General features: G+C 52.4%; 1 pseudogene across 1 annotated transcript; it reads left to right on the top strand.

Annotated features, from left to right (window-relative positions):
- Nucleotides 1-6,531: 6,531 nt before the first annotated feature.
- LOC309604219 (olfactory receptor 6P1-like) lies at nt 6,532-10,761 on the top strand (annotated as a pseudogene). Its single transcript has 2 exons — nt 6,532-7,144; nt 10,699-10,761. The product of its transcript is annotated as an olfactory receptor 6P1-like (transcript).
- Nucleotides 10,762-14,124: the final 3,363 nt, after the last annotated feature.

Raw genomic sequence — 14,124 nt, 5'->3', positions numbered from 1 at the left:
AGCAGGCAAGGAAAAGCAAGCGAAGCAAGAGGAGGAGGAGAGAGAAGGCAAGAGGAGGAGGATGTACGCAGAGGCAAGAGGAGGCAACGTGAGGAGGAAGAAGAGGAGGAGGCAAGAGCAGGAGGAAGTGGAGGAGGGAATGGGAGGCAAGAGGAAGCAAGAGCAGGAGGTGGAGGACGAGGCAAGAGGAGGCCCAAAGAAGGTGGAGGAGGCAAGAGGAAGAGAGAGAGGAGGAGGAGGAGGAGGAGGAAGCGTGAGAATTAGGCAGAAGGAGGGAAGGTGAGCAGGACTGATGAGTAGTAGGCGAAGAGAGTAAAGAGGAGGAGGAAGACGAGGCAAGAGGAGGGAAGAGGAGGCAAGAGGATGATGTGTGAAAAGGAGGCGAAAGGAGGAGGAAGAGGCGGAGGCGAAAAGAGGCCAGAGGAGGCAAGAGGAAGAGGCTGAGGTGGAGAAGGAGGAGAAGAAAGAGGAGTCAGAGGAGGAGGAGGCAAGAAGGGTGAAGAGTAGGCGAGAGGAAGAGGAGGAAGAAAAGCAATGTAGAGGAGAGAGGAGAAGGCAATGGGAGGAGGAGGAGAAGGAGGAGGCAAGAGGATGAGGAGGAGGAGGAGGAGGAACAAGAGTGGGAGGGAGAGGAAGCAGAGGAGAGGCAAGAGAAGGAGAGGCAAGAGGGAGTGAGGACGGCGCGAGGAGTGAGAAGGAAGAAGAGGCAAGAGGCCAAGAGAAGCAAGAGGCAGAAGGAGGAGGAGGAGCAGGAGGCAAGAGGAGGAGGAGGAGGCAAGTGGTGGGAAGAGGAGGAGAGGAGAAGGCAGCAAAAGGAGGCAAGTGGAGGAGGAGAGAAAAGGAGGCAAGGGAAAGCAAGAGGAGGAGGAAGAGGAGAAGGAGAAGGCAAGAGGAGGCCTTCAGCAGCCTCCTACCGCCTCCTCTTCCACACTGTAAGAGACTGAAGTGTAAGAACAATTGTCTCAAAGCTTGCTTGTGTGTGTTTATTTGATAAGACCGGACAGTAGACCACTCTTTTGTCTGACAAGACCCGAGGGCAGACACTCTTTGGCTTATCAAGTACCACCATGCCGGTAGGGAAACTTTTTCAAACTTGCTGAAGCAGGCAGGCCATTCTTTGGCTTATCAAGTACCACCATCTGGCAAGGGAAACCTGTGCAAACTTGCTGAAGCAGCAGGCCATTCTTTGGCTTATCGGGCACCACCAAGAATAGGAAACCAGCTGGTGTCCGGTCTGGCCACTTGCCCCACCGTAGATGTGCATGTGTTGGGTACGTGATGTTGCCCTGGGTAACCAAACGGAAACGAGAGGGCAAACTCCCTCTCCAACACCAGATAAAAGACGGCACAACGAAACCTGAGTGTGGCCATCCACCACCGAAAAACTGAAGACAGGACCAACGGGACGCCGCTAGATCCAATGTGGTGACTATCCTTTGCTTCTCTCTCTCTGGATGCTTGCTTAATTTCCTCCTAATATTTCCTGCCTTTCCTATCGCTTTACTCTTTTATATTTACCCAATAAAACGTCTGATTGGCGGCATATGACCTCATTTGTGTCTTAATTTTGCCCTTGGGATCATTACAAACCTTCCCCGAGCCTGACAATGAGACCGGGACTTAACATTTTATTGGCGTCACGGACAGGATCCCTTGGAGTGAAAGTGCCGCACCTCTTGTTTGTCTTACCTTTAAACTTACTTGCCTTACGTGTGTACCTCTCAGGGAAGTAGAGGGTGAAACCTTTGTGAAAATTAACTCTTACGTGTTGCTTGCCTGGGACGACCACCCTCACCTTTTTGAATGTTGAATTTGTTTTGAATATTGAACTTGCTTGTCTTACGTGTGTACTTCTCAGGGAAGTAGAAGGTGAAACTTTTGTGAAAATTAACTCTTACGTGTTACCTCCCTGAGACAACCACCCTCACTTGTTGAATACTAAACCTGCCTGGAGTGTGCTGTTGTAGAAAATGGGTGATGATAACACTATCCCTGTGGACAGGGAGGTGCTGTATAACTTTTTGGAAAAACATAATGCACGCCCTTCAGTACAAGGTATTGATTGGGCACGAGATAATTGGTATAATCTGCAGAGTATTACCGACCGAATCAGCGCCCTACAAAAGGACGCTAAACTTCGGGCCAGAAAAGGCAAATGAATTATATGCGCCGTTTTGGGTGCCAGTTTAGTTGTAGCTGTGGAAGCAAGAGACCAGCAGCGTAGTGCCGAGTCTCAGACCATACAGTGCTTACAAGCCCTTGTCCAATCTTTGCAAGGACAAATTGAAAACTTAAAAGAGCAATTAGAGCAGGAGAGAGCCCAGGCAGACTATCTGCAATCTGCTCTTAAAGATCAACTCCTCACGGGCGAAAGTGGTTACAGCCATTCGCCCCCCAAAAAGAAAATTGTATATCCTTGTGAGGAGTTAGAAGAGATGAAATTAAGATTAGACAAATTAGAGATGCCTCCTTACTCTCTCCGACCTTTGGTTAAAACTGAATTCACGTATGACAATGACCAGGATGACTCCCCTCAAATTACTACAAAAGAAGTGCCGTATACCGCTACAGAATTAGCTAAATTAAAAAGGGAGTTTGGTCGTACCCCTAAGGAATCAGAAACAGAATATGTATGGAGGGTGTCATTGTCAGGTGGGGACCAGATATTACTAAGTGAAAAAGAAGCTGAAGGATATTGGGGGCCTGCAGTGTTTTTAACTACCGGTGATCACCGCGCTCCCTGGTCCCTAACCCAAAGGGCAGCTTACTAGGCTGGAGGCCTCAATCCCTTGGAACGAGGAGACCCTCTTGCTATCACAGGATCAATTGATCAGTTGGTAGAAAACATACAGAAAGCGGCATGTTTGCAAATGATGTATGATCGTGAGCTAAAGCTCAAACAGGAGTCCCCGATGATGATGCCAGTGGACCCTGAACGAATGACCCCCCTGATAAGGGGCCTCCCTGAATCTTTAAAACCTCTGGGCATACAATTACAAAGTACAATTAACGCAATGTCCCAGGGTGAAAAGGTCTCAACCGCACTAGCTGGACTGGCGACTTCTGATCGCAGGAACCAAAATGTTAAAGTATGGACTTGGGGAGAGGTTGCTCAAGAATTAATCAATTATGGGCGAAAATATGGCCCAATTAGTACCCCGTCCCCAAAATCAGACCTGAAGGGTTTAAGACGTACTGGAATAAAGCCTCCCTCACATCTTGAAAATGAAAAAAGAGTGTCCTTCGTTAAACTTTCTGGCGGGAGAAACATCTCAAACAAGCGTGTTAGCTTATGGACCATACGGTGTCAGAAAGGTGTTCCTCGAGATCTTATGGACGGGTTACCAACTGATAGGCTTGAAAAGTTAGTTTTAGAGTGGCCGGAAAAGCCAGCAGGCAAAGTAAAAATGTTTGAGAGTCCGGTTCCTAGTGCACCCCCACCCCTAATTAATTTGACTGACTCGACTGCCCCACAAAGGTTGACGGGAAACTAATTCCTTCGCCCCTTTGTAGTGAGCGGGGTGTGAAGGGTGGGTGTATATTAGACAGCTCACTATAGGTCATCGAGGTGATTTATTAATCACCTGCCTTGTAGGATTTAGACGAGTACCCATTACATTTTTAGTGGATACTGGTGCTCAAATTTCAGCCATCAAGACAGAGGATGCAGCGCGCGGAGGTATATCATTGTCTAAGCGACGTTTGTTTGTGGCAGATGCGTTCGGTAATGTTCAAGCACAGGCACTGGCTACGGTCAATTTACAGCTACCAGGGGAGGAGACAGCCACTCCAGTGGAAATGGTTGTGGGGCCGTTCCCGCTTAATCTTTTAGGGCTTGATGTCCTGAAGGGTAAAGTATGGACAGATAATAAAGGGGGAAGCTGGTCTTTTGGTGTGCCACTGATAAATATACGGCTTTTACAAGCTGCACCTTTACTTCCCCCTTCAAGATTAACAAACATTAAACCCTATCCCTTGCCCCTGGGGGCACGAGAGGGGATTTCCCCAGTACTGGAGGAATTAAAGGAACAGGGGGTTGTAGTTTCTACTCACTCTCCCTTTAATTCTCCTGTATGGCCAGTCCGAAAACCAAATGGGAAGTGGAGACTAACAGTCGATTACCAAAGGCTCAATGCAAACACGGGCCCGTTAATAGCTGCTGTACCAAACATTGCTGAACTCATAGCCACTATTCAGGAACAAGCACATCCTATTATGGAACCTATTGGTGTTAAAGATATGTTCTTTATGGTCCCTCTGCAACCGCAGGACCAAGATCGTTTTGCTTTTACCTGGGAGGGGCAACAGTTTACTTTTACAGGGCTCCCTCAAGGATATAAAGATTCCCCCACCTTAGCCCACCACGCTTTAGCACAAGAATTAGAACTAATCCCATCAGAGGAAGGAGTTAAAGTTTATCAGTACATCGATGATATGCTAATTGCAGGGAGTCAAACAGAAAAGGTCCAGACAACACAGGATAACATTATCACTCATTTAGAAAGCCTAGGGTTAAAGATCCCGCCTGAGAAAATTCAGACTCCTGCAAATGAAGTTGAATTTCTAGGGATTTGGTGGAAAGGAGGAATGACATGTATTCCTCAGGATACCCTCTCCACACTAGATCAGATAAAAATGCCCAAGTCAAAGAAGGAATTGCAGCATGTGCTAGGAATACTTGTATTTTGGAGAAAACACATTCCAAACTTTTCTATTACATGCTGGCAAATCAGCAAAAGAATGGAAAGGACCTTTTGCTAATGGCCATCGAGCCTTAAAGGGTCACTACTGGGTGTGTGGTCACCATGCATACAGAGTGTTACCAGCAAAGTGGTCTGGAATATGTTATGTTGGAATAATTCGTCCCCTGTTTTTTCTGCTTCCCAAGAATGATGATAATAATTTGGGTGTTAAGTTGTATGATGATCTTACACGAAGCAAACGATCTATTAATACTGCTATAGCAGGTGGTAGTAGCCAATCGTGAGGCCCCCACGATTGAATGGCCCCCAGAATGAATTATCCAACACTATGGGCCTGCCACCTGGAACCCCAATGAAGTGATTAATGGTGCTCGAGAACCTGTTTATAATTTAAATCGCATTATTCGACTACAAGCCATTTTAGAAATTATTACCAATGAAACCGCTCATGCCTTGGACCTATTGGCAGATCAAACCACACAAATGCGAACGGCAATTTTGCAACATCGTACGGTTCTCGACTACCTGCTAGCTGAAGACGGAGGTGTTTGTGGTAAATTAAATGATTCTAATTGCTGTTTAAAAATTGATGATAATGGTCAAGTTGTTAAACAAATAACCTCTGGAATAAGAAAATTAGCCCATGTTCCTGTTCAGACCTGGAAAGGTTGGGAATTTGATCCCTTTTCATGGCTTCCAGGTACCCCTTGGGTTAAGCGTATCTTGTTCTATATGTTGTGTGGTTTAGCAATGCTATTCTTTTTACCATGTATCATTCCATGTTTTGTTCAATTAATTCAACATGTTGTGACTAACATGCAGTTTGTTGCTGCCCCATCACCAGACAATGTTAAGTATATCCGTGCAGTGTACCAACCAAAACCTTTAGTTGTAAAAATTGTGTAAACAAATGCTCTCTTCATATCTTACTATCCTCTCCCTCTATCACCACCATGGGCCGTGAAGGCAGAGATCTGCGAGTCAAGACAGCAATCTTTGAGCCACTGGGTGGTGTAAGAGACTGAAGTGTTAGGAACAATTGTCTCAAAGCTTGCTTGTGTGTTTATCTGATAAGACCGGACAGTAGACCACTCTTGTCTGACAAGACCCGAGGGCAGACCACTCTTTGGCTTATCAAGTACCACCATCTGGCAAGGAAACCTGTGCAAACCTGCTGAAGCAGCAGGCCATTCTTTGGCTTATCAGGTAGCACCGTCTTGCAAGGAAACCTGTGCAATCTTGCTGAAGCAGCAGGCCATTCTTTGGCTTATCGGGCACCACCAAGAATAGGAAACCAGCTGGTGTCCGGTCTGGCCACTTGCCCCACCGTAGATGTGCATGTGTTGGGTACGTGATGTTGCCCTGGGTAATCAAACGGAAACGAGAGGGCAAACTCCCTCTCCAACACCAGATAAAAGACGGCACAACGAAACCTGAGTGTGGCCATCCACCACCGAAAAACTGAAGACAGGACCAACGGGACGCCGCTAGATCCAATGTGGTGACTATCCTTTGCTTCTCTCTCTCTGGATGCTTGCTTAATTTCCTCCTAAAATTTCCTGCCTTTCCTATCGCTTTACTCTTTTATATTTACCCAATAAAACGTCTGATTGGCGGCATATGACCTCGTTTGTGTCTTAATTTTGCCCTTGGGATCATTACAAACCTTCCCCGAGCCTGACAATCAGACCGGGACTTAACACAAGGGTAACTAATATCGTGCTTGGTGAAATTCATCTTGTTACCTTTGTCAGCATTCCCTTCCCTTTTCTTAGGTTTCCTCCTCCTTCTTTCATGGGCCTCAGAGCAGATGCCTAATTTCTCCAGCATGGCAATCTGCTATACCTCCACTATCCTGCCCAGGCTGCTGGCCAGCTTCCTAACCAGGGACAGAACCATTTCTGCTCAAGGCTGCATGACACAATTCTTTTTCTTTGCCTGTTGCGCAGGTACCGAGTGTCATCTGCTGGCCATCATGTCCTAGGATCGCTACGTGGCCATATGTCGTCCCCTGCTCTATGCCAGCCTCATGAAGCAAGAAGCTCTGTCTCCAGCTGGCGGCTGGGTCTTGGCTAGCAGGATTACTAATGTCTACCAGAGTCACCAGACTACTTTCCAACTTACACTTCTGTGGTCCCAATGCAATTGATCACTTCTTCTGTGATTTTGCCCCATTGCTGGAGCTCGCCTGCAGTGACACCACGGTGCTTAGACTGGTTACTTTCATCATCTGCTTTCTGGATGTGGTCTTCCCATTTGTGTTCACCTTGGTATCCTATATCTGCATCATAGCTGCGATCCTGAGGATCCCAGCCACCACGGGGAGGCAGAAGGCCTTCTCCACCTGCTCCTCTCACCTCATCATGGTCACTGCTTTCTATGGTACCCTCATCGTTGTCTATATGATACCCAGAACAACCTCACTGAGGCAGCTCAATACAGTGCCATCCTTTTTCTACTCCATCCTCACGCCCATGGCCAATCCACTCCTCTACAGGCAAGTGAAGGGGGCTCTTGGAAATGCCCTCAGAAAGACTGTGGCCTGCATCGAGAGCTCCTACTAGTTGTGATCCACCAGGAATAAACAGGTTGCGGTTGTGTCAAGTGTGGACAACTCAGAAGTGCAGATTTTGTGTACCAGGTATATCTTTAGAAGTGCAGAATCTGGGGACTGTTTGGGGAATGAGAAGTGGGAAAAGAGAATTTGTGTCTTAAGGAAATACAGGTCTGGTGTTGAAGAGTGTAAAAAACTTCCCTGGCTTCCTTCTTGCTTTAAAGTAACCACAATTGTGATCCTGCAAGTGGGAGCTGTTGAAATGCCACACCTGCCCAGGAGTGGCAGAAAACTTACTCTAAACATGCTGTTTTCTCTTCCATTACCCAGCCAAGCTGAGGGGTGGGGGTCCTGCCTGTCTGGGATTCCTCAGGACATCTTCATATTGACAGTGGGAAGGGGGAAGTTGAATTAAGCCCTTCCACTGCACATGTCTAAATCTGAGTAGATGAATCCCATCCCTCCTGTTCTCTGGGCTGTCTAGCAGAGGAGAACTGTGAAAGCTAGTCTGATAGGGTCAGCCCCGCTGGAAAAAAAAAAAAAAAAAAAGAAAAAGTAGATCCTTCTTCAGAAGAAGGGTACATGAGCTGGGTCTCACCTTCCCAAATTTTTTAACACAGTAATCATTACTTCCCACTTCTTTCCTTCTCCTAATCTGACCTCCCTCCAGCCCCCCTCCCCCAATGTAATTACATATTTGTTTCCCACTGGCTGACTTCGATATTGCAACCTGAGTCCTCCTGTTTTCTTCTTTCTTGCAAAAGAGAGTGAGGTCATGCTGATGGGGCATGACTGAGAACATCCACCCCCAGCAGCGGGCTTTCCCCATTTCCGAGGCTGAGGCATGCACACAGGATGGAAATGTCTCCATCACCCCTGATTTGCGCAAGGGCCTTCAGCCCTGACATACTCCCACAACACACTTATTCCTCCTCCACCCACAGACACAAATCCCTCCCCACTTCCAGGCTCAAATCATGGTTGCAAGAATTTGATGCACTTCAGAGGAGGCCTTGAGATTCCTGGATCTTCTTGGTGCTTATGGCAATGTTCCTGGCTCCCTCCAGATTTGATGGACTTCCTGTCTATAACAAGGGCTTTCTGACAAGCTTTTATGAAATGTTTGCTTTTCTGTCATTCCTGTGTGTGGAAAGAGTAGACACAGAAAAGAAAGAAATATCCACCAAAACGCATGCTGAGTGAAGTGCCAGTAAGAACCAGGTGAGGCACCCCCCTGGCTGTGGCTTCCTGGCAAGAAGTCTGTCCTGAGAAGGGGATCCAGCCTCTGCCACTCTGGAGTGGGGAATCAGCAGTGTCCATGCCACCTGGCAGAGACTGTCTGTCCAAGCGCAGTTACTGTCTTCTCAGCTTTGAGCACGAGCTTGAAAATGCTTGGCTGCAGGGACAGTGCCTGCGGGATTATCACTGCTCCAAAAGAGCAGTCCTTCCAGGTCTTTCTTGAGCAAGAACGGGAGAGTCATTGCCGAGGATGGCCTTTGGGGCCATGTGTGCAAAGCAGAATAGATGAGCAGTCCATCCCCTTAACTCCACTCAACAGCTGAGCACGCTCACCCACCCTGCCACAGGGACCCCAGCCAGGGCTGTCCCCGGGCACTGCTTTGCTGTCAGGACAGACATCAGTGCTGAAGGAATGGGAAGGTCCCTGAGCCCAACGCCCATCCCCAGCCCCAGGGAGATGGAAGCCTGATGTTCACCTCACCTGCAGGGCTGCTGGGGAACAGAGGGGTGCAGGGGGAGGCCCGGTGTCTGGAGGAGGACGTATAAGATTTCTGCCTCCATGTGCCCTCCACAGCACGCCCTGGGATGCCATCGGAGCCTGGGGGCACATCAGTCCAGGGAGGGCATTTCCCTCACCTTGTTGCACTGCTGCTGCTGCAGAGTTGGGGACAGATGTGGCACAGATGGCTGTTGCCCTGGGTGGCAGAGGAGGCTCCTCTCCATTGACCCATCCCGGAGTGGGCCAGAGTGTGGAAGCAGCACCTGCAGCAAGAGCCTCCTTCTGCCCCATTGCCCTGCAGAGACTTTAAAGGGCTGCACTGCCAGGGTCAGGCCCCAGCAGAGAGGCAGTCCCAACTTCCCCCATCTCAGAGGGATTCAAGCGCTGTTTGCTGCAGAGGGTCCCTGGGCACCCAGGGGAATACAGGACTTGTCATAGGCACATCACGGGAGGAGAGTGCCTCTCCTGCTGGCAGGTGTCAAGGGGATGTAGCTCAGTGGCAGAGCACCTGCTTTGCATGTGGGAGGTCCTGGGTTCAATCCCCAGCATCTCCAGGGGTACTTTTGCCCTGACTCCCCAGCCTCAGGCAGGTGCAGGCTGGAGCTCGGGCACTGGTCCTCTCCAGGCCCTGTGGGGCTGCCCTGCCCACCCAGGGCTTGCCTGTGAGGTGAGGAGGGCTGTGGGAGGGCTGTGTGTGCTGCCTCTGCTGAGCCCCCTCTTGGAGGAGAAGCAAGCAGCTGTGCTGGACCTGAGCTCAGGTCACTGCCCTGCACCACAGACCCACCCCACCGCCCAGGGACAATGCTTGGCAGCAGAGTGTGGGGAGACCTCAGGGAGGGGAGAGGTGTCAGCAGCACACTAGGAATCATTTCTGGCTGCGCTGAGAGATGTGGTGTGAGGGTGCTGGTCCAGCCCAGGCGTCCTTTGGGACCAGGGCCACACTGCCCTGGTGGCTTTCCAGGGATAAGGGTCTGAGATTGTCCTGTCTCCAGGTGGAGATCCCATACCGCATAGGGAAGCACTCCTCTGTGCCAGCAGGTAGGGCTGTCTGAGTTGGACGAGCCTGGGCAGGGCTGTGGGACTCCCAGCTGGAGGAATGACATTTCTTATCCTGACACTGTCTCCAGGTCCTTCTCCTTCCACCATCATCACTGGCTTAAGCAGAGCCTCAGCTCAGGGCATGTGGAGCTCCTGAGGCCAGACACAGCCCACAGACATGGGGCTGGTTCCCACCTTTTGTTCCTGGGGTGTTTGGTGTCTCTGTCGATGCTGCGCTGGTGGGATCAGGGAGGCACAGGCCTGTCCACAGCCGTGCACAGGCGGGAAGGGCCAGATGGTGCCGTGGCTGGTCCCGCAGCTAAAACACCCGCAACCAAACTGGAGTGTGAGACTTGGCCTTTCACTGCAGGGTGCTCAGCCCCCGGGAACAGTGAGCCCAAACTAAGAGAAATAATGCTGCTCTCCTGTGGGCTTTCCACAGCCGTGCTCTGCCCAGTGTGGGGCAGCAGTGCTGAGAGTTGGGGGTCTCACTGTGACCCCCCTCAGGTAGGTCCTCAGGAACTGCAGGAGGAAGCACAGATCTGGGGCACAGTGACAATCCTGCTTTGCTGCATAGAATGAACCCAGCCCACAGGGCCAGACTCTTCAGGTCCCAAAATGCCATGAAATGAGACCTTTCTGCTCAGGTCTGCTGCTCCCTCAAGCACACCAGGCCTGTGGCTCTCCCTGAGGAAGAGGAGGCAAACCTGTACCAGGTGCCAGAGTAAGGGAGAAATATAATAGATGCGGGAGGGCAGAGCTGGTGGGGAGGTGGCATGGGACAGGCACTGGGCTCTCTCACTGGTGCCCACTTGGGGCACCTTGAATCTGCAGGTCAGTGTCCATACTGCCCATAGGACCCACCATCCTGTGTTCAGAAGGTAACACTCCCCTCTTCTTCTTTACTTCACTTTTATACCTTATTTCGCTGAGATGCAAGGCTAGAGCTTATCCCAGTGGGAGTTCTCCAGGGGATGGCGGCCGTGTTTGTCATGTCCATGCATATCACCAGTCACTGTGGGAGTCTCACCCTGGGAACACTGCTCTCCCGTGTGGGGCTGCCAGCAGGAAGGCTCCAGGGTATGGAGCAGAGGGATGTGTGAGCCTGGGCTTCATCCAGATCCCCCCAGGGGTGGAGGAGCTCCCAGCAGGGAATGGGGCAATGTGGAAGTGGTAGAGGATGTTGGCGACAGCCGCCTCCTGTCCTCTTCTCCTCTAGGGCCAGATCCTGCTGTTGGCAGCAGTACTGAGCTGCAGCAACTCCCCACAGGGGGCCAACACACCTTCCAGCCTGCAGCAGAGGAGCTTCACCCAAGGCTGAGGAAATGGGTGCTCCCGCTGGGGTGCATCACAGCACCTATCAGAGAGCCATTTTGACTAGAAACTGCCTGTGGCCAGCAGGATGGAAATGGCTCTGTCAGCAGGATTATTCCCCAGGCACCAGGGGCTCTCGCAGCCCCACAGCCTGACCCCGAGCCTGCTGTCCCTGAGACGCGACCCTTCCCTACCACTGTGTCTTTGTTCTCTGCTCCCCTGATCAGCCTCAGGGAGATGACCTGACACCTGGGCAGGCAAGCAGCAGCTCTGGGTCAAAGCCCCCAGAGACTTTTAATAGGAACCAATATGGATGCACAGTGTAAAAATGGGAATAAAAATAGAGGAAACTCCCAGACATTTCTGCTGCCCATGGTAAAGGGAGACGGTTCCCTGGTGCTCACAGCTCTCCCAGCTGAACAGGCCTCTCCTCCCTCCTGCCTGCACCCAGCTGCACAGCAGGGATGGGCTCTCCTGGCCTGGGGCTCAGGGACTGTTGGGCACCAAGCTCCACTGTCACAGCTTTTGTGTCCTCACGGGGATGTGCCAGAGACGCCTCTTCAGCACCATCATAGCCGATGCTCCCCAGGGACAGGGACGAGGTGTCTCCTTCAGCTCCAGGGACCCCAGCACTTCTCCGGGAGCGCAGGCTGCTCCCTGCAAGCAGCAAGGCAGGACATTGCAGTTTGCCCCATGGGGTCTGTGCATCACCTTCCTCCCCACTCCTCACCACATTCAGCTCCTTCTCCCACCCCAAGTCCCTCCAAGGACAACTCCTGGGTCAGGTTCCCCCTTCCCAGGAGCTTTGGGTGTCCGTACGGTAGCAACTTGGGTGACACCAGGGATGGCACCCCAGGAACCGGCAGTGCTATCTTTCCCTCTCACCTCTGCATGAATCCCTGGGCCCTGCTCCCTCTTCTGGTGTCCTGGGCATTTCCCAAGCTCCCTGCCCAGGGGCAGCATCATCCCCAGGGTCAGAAACCTCCCTGGCGTCATCATAGCCATCCACTGGGTCACCTCCGGGCAGGACAAGAACATCTGAAAGGAGAGGGCAGCTGGTGACAGTGAGAAGACACGTCCTGCAGAGCAGAGGATGGGAGGATGCACAGGGACACAGGGCTGACACACTGGCGTTGGCAGCACCACAGGAGACCCCCATGTCCTCCCCATCTGTGATGGTGACACTCTGTGACACCTCTGTCCATCACATGGCTGCAGGGAGATCAGCCCCTTCCTGCCTCCGTTACCTGGTGCTGATCCCACACCATCCTCCTCCTCCTTGATGTCCCCAGGGGAGGGCTGCAGCTGGGTCAGGGACTCCTCTGAAGAGGAGCCTGGAGAGATGCACAGCGGGTGTTAGGGAGCGAGCCCCACGGACCTGTCTCATGGTCAGCGCTGCTGGGGAAGGGGGACCCACAGAGCTGGGGCTGCATGGGGAGGAGGGATGGGAATCTACCCTGCTCCCCCGGGACAAACACTGTCTCAAAGGTGCTCCCAGAGCTGCCCTAGCGCAGCCCCTTCCCTCATTCCTTGGGTGTCACATGGGGTGCAGGGGCAGGAAGAGAGGGGCTGTCCAGCTGGGATGGGCAAAGCTGGTTGGGAGGAAGCTCCTCTCCCGGGCCCAGGACCTGGATGATCTCCCCACAGACCACACGGCCCCAGCACTGCAGGGACCATGGGCTGGGAGGCTTCAGGGGATCAGTGCTGTGTTGGGGCCAGGGCAAAGGGTCCTGCAGATGGGCCTGCAGGGAGGACCCACACCCACCTGAGCGACCAAACCTTGCCTGCTTCTCCCACACCGGGCTGTAACCAATCTCCTCATACACGGCCTCGGGGAAGAGCTCCTGAGCCCTCCTGGAGCCTGGGGACAGAGGCAGGGCTGGCACAGGGACAGGCAGAGGGGCGATGGGACCCCACTGTGCTCCCCCAAACCTGTTCCTTTGGCCAGCCCAGGACTGGTCCGACAGCACAGCCCCACTGTTCTGTCCCGGCATGGCTGCCACATCCCCAGTGAGGGCAACATTGCTTTGGAGATTATCTGGGGCAGCGTCACCCTCGCATCGTCCTTTCGGAGACAGCGCTCATGCCCCTCTGGCCCGTGGGTCATTCCCCACTTGTCTGACCTTGGAGCAGCTGCCATGTTTCCTCGCCACCTGGAGCTGCCCCTTATCTGCCCCATGGGCCTATAGCAGGGCCCCTGCCCTGCCGGGGGATGGGCGAGGATGGGCAGGGCTGGGCAGAGGGACAGCTTGGGGGCCTGACACCATGGAGATGGACTCTACTGCCCCATGCTCCTCCTGCCATCTCCCTTGCCCCAGAGCCCCCTCCAGCACTACCCAGAGCACTGCCAGCCTTGGCCATCTCCACTCTGCCATTTCTCTCCTCGCCCCATCACTACCTCCCCCCTCCTCTGGGCTCTCTCCACCCCTTGCTGCTGGTGACCCATGGCCAGGCACTCAATGGGGTGGTGCATGGGACAGCTGGTAGCACACAGTCTCATCCCCCCAGCTCTGCCTGTACCCCTCAGTGACACCCCGCAGCACCCCACAGCCCTTCCAGGAGGCATGGTCCCTGGGACTGCTATGGAAGGACCCACCTCTGCGCCCAGCCCTGGCGCTTAACACTTGCCCAGCCAGGAGGGCCAGGAGCAGGCAGAGAAGGGCCCCCAGGATGATGCAGATGATGACAGGGACTGAGACTCTCCCGCTGCTGGTCAAACGATTTCGGGTAGGATCTGCATGGGCTAGAACATGCAAGGGGCAACACCAGGCCTGGGA

The sequence above is a fragment of the Platalea leucorodia genome (assembly GCF_965183815.1).
Source record: "Platalea leucorodia genome assembly, contig: HAP1_HAP1_SCAFFOLD_475, whole genome shotgun sequence".
NCBI lineage: Eukaryota > Metazoa > Chordata > Aves > Pelecaniformes > Threskiornithidae > Platalea > Platalea leucorodia.
This window is presented reverse-complemented; position numbering and strand designations above follow the sequence as displayed.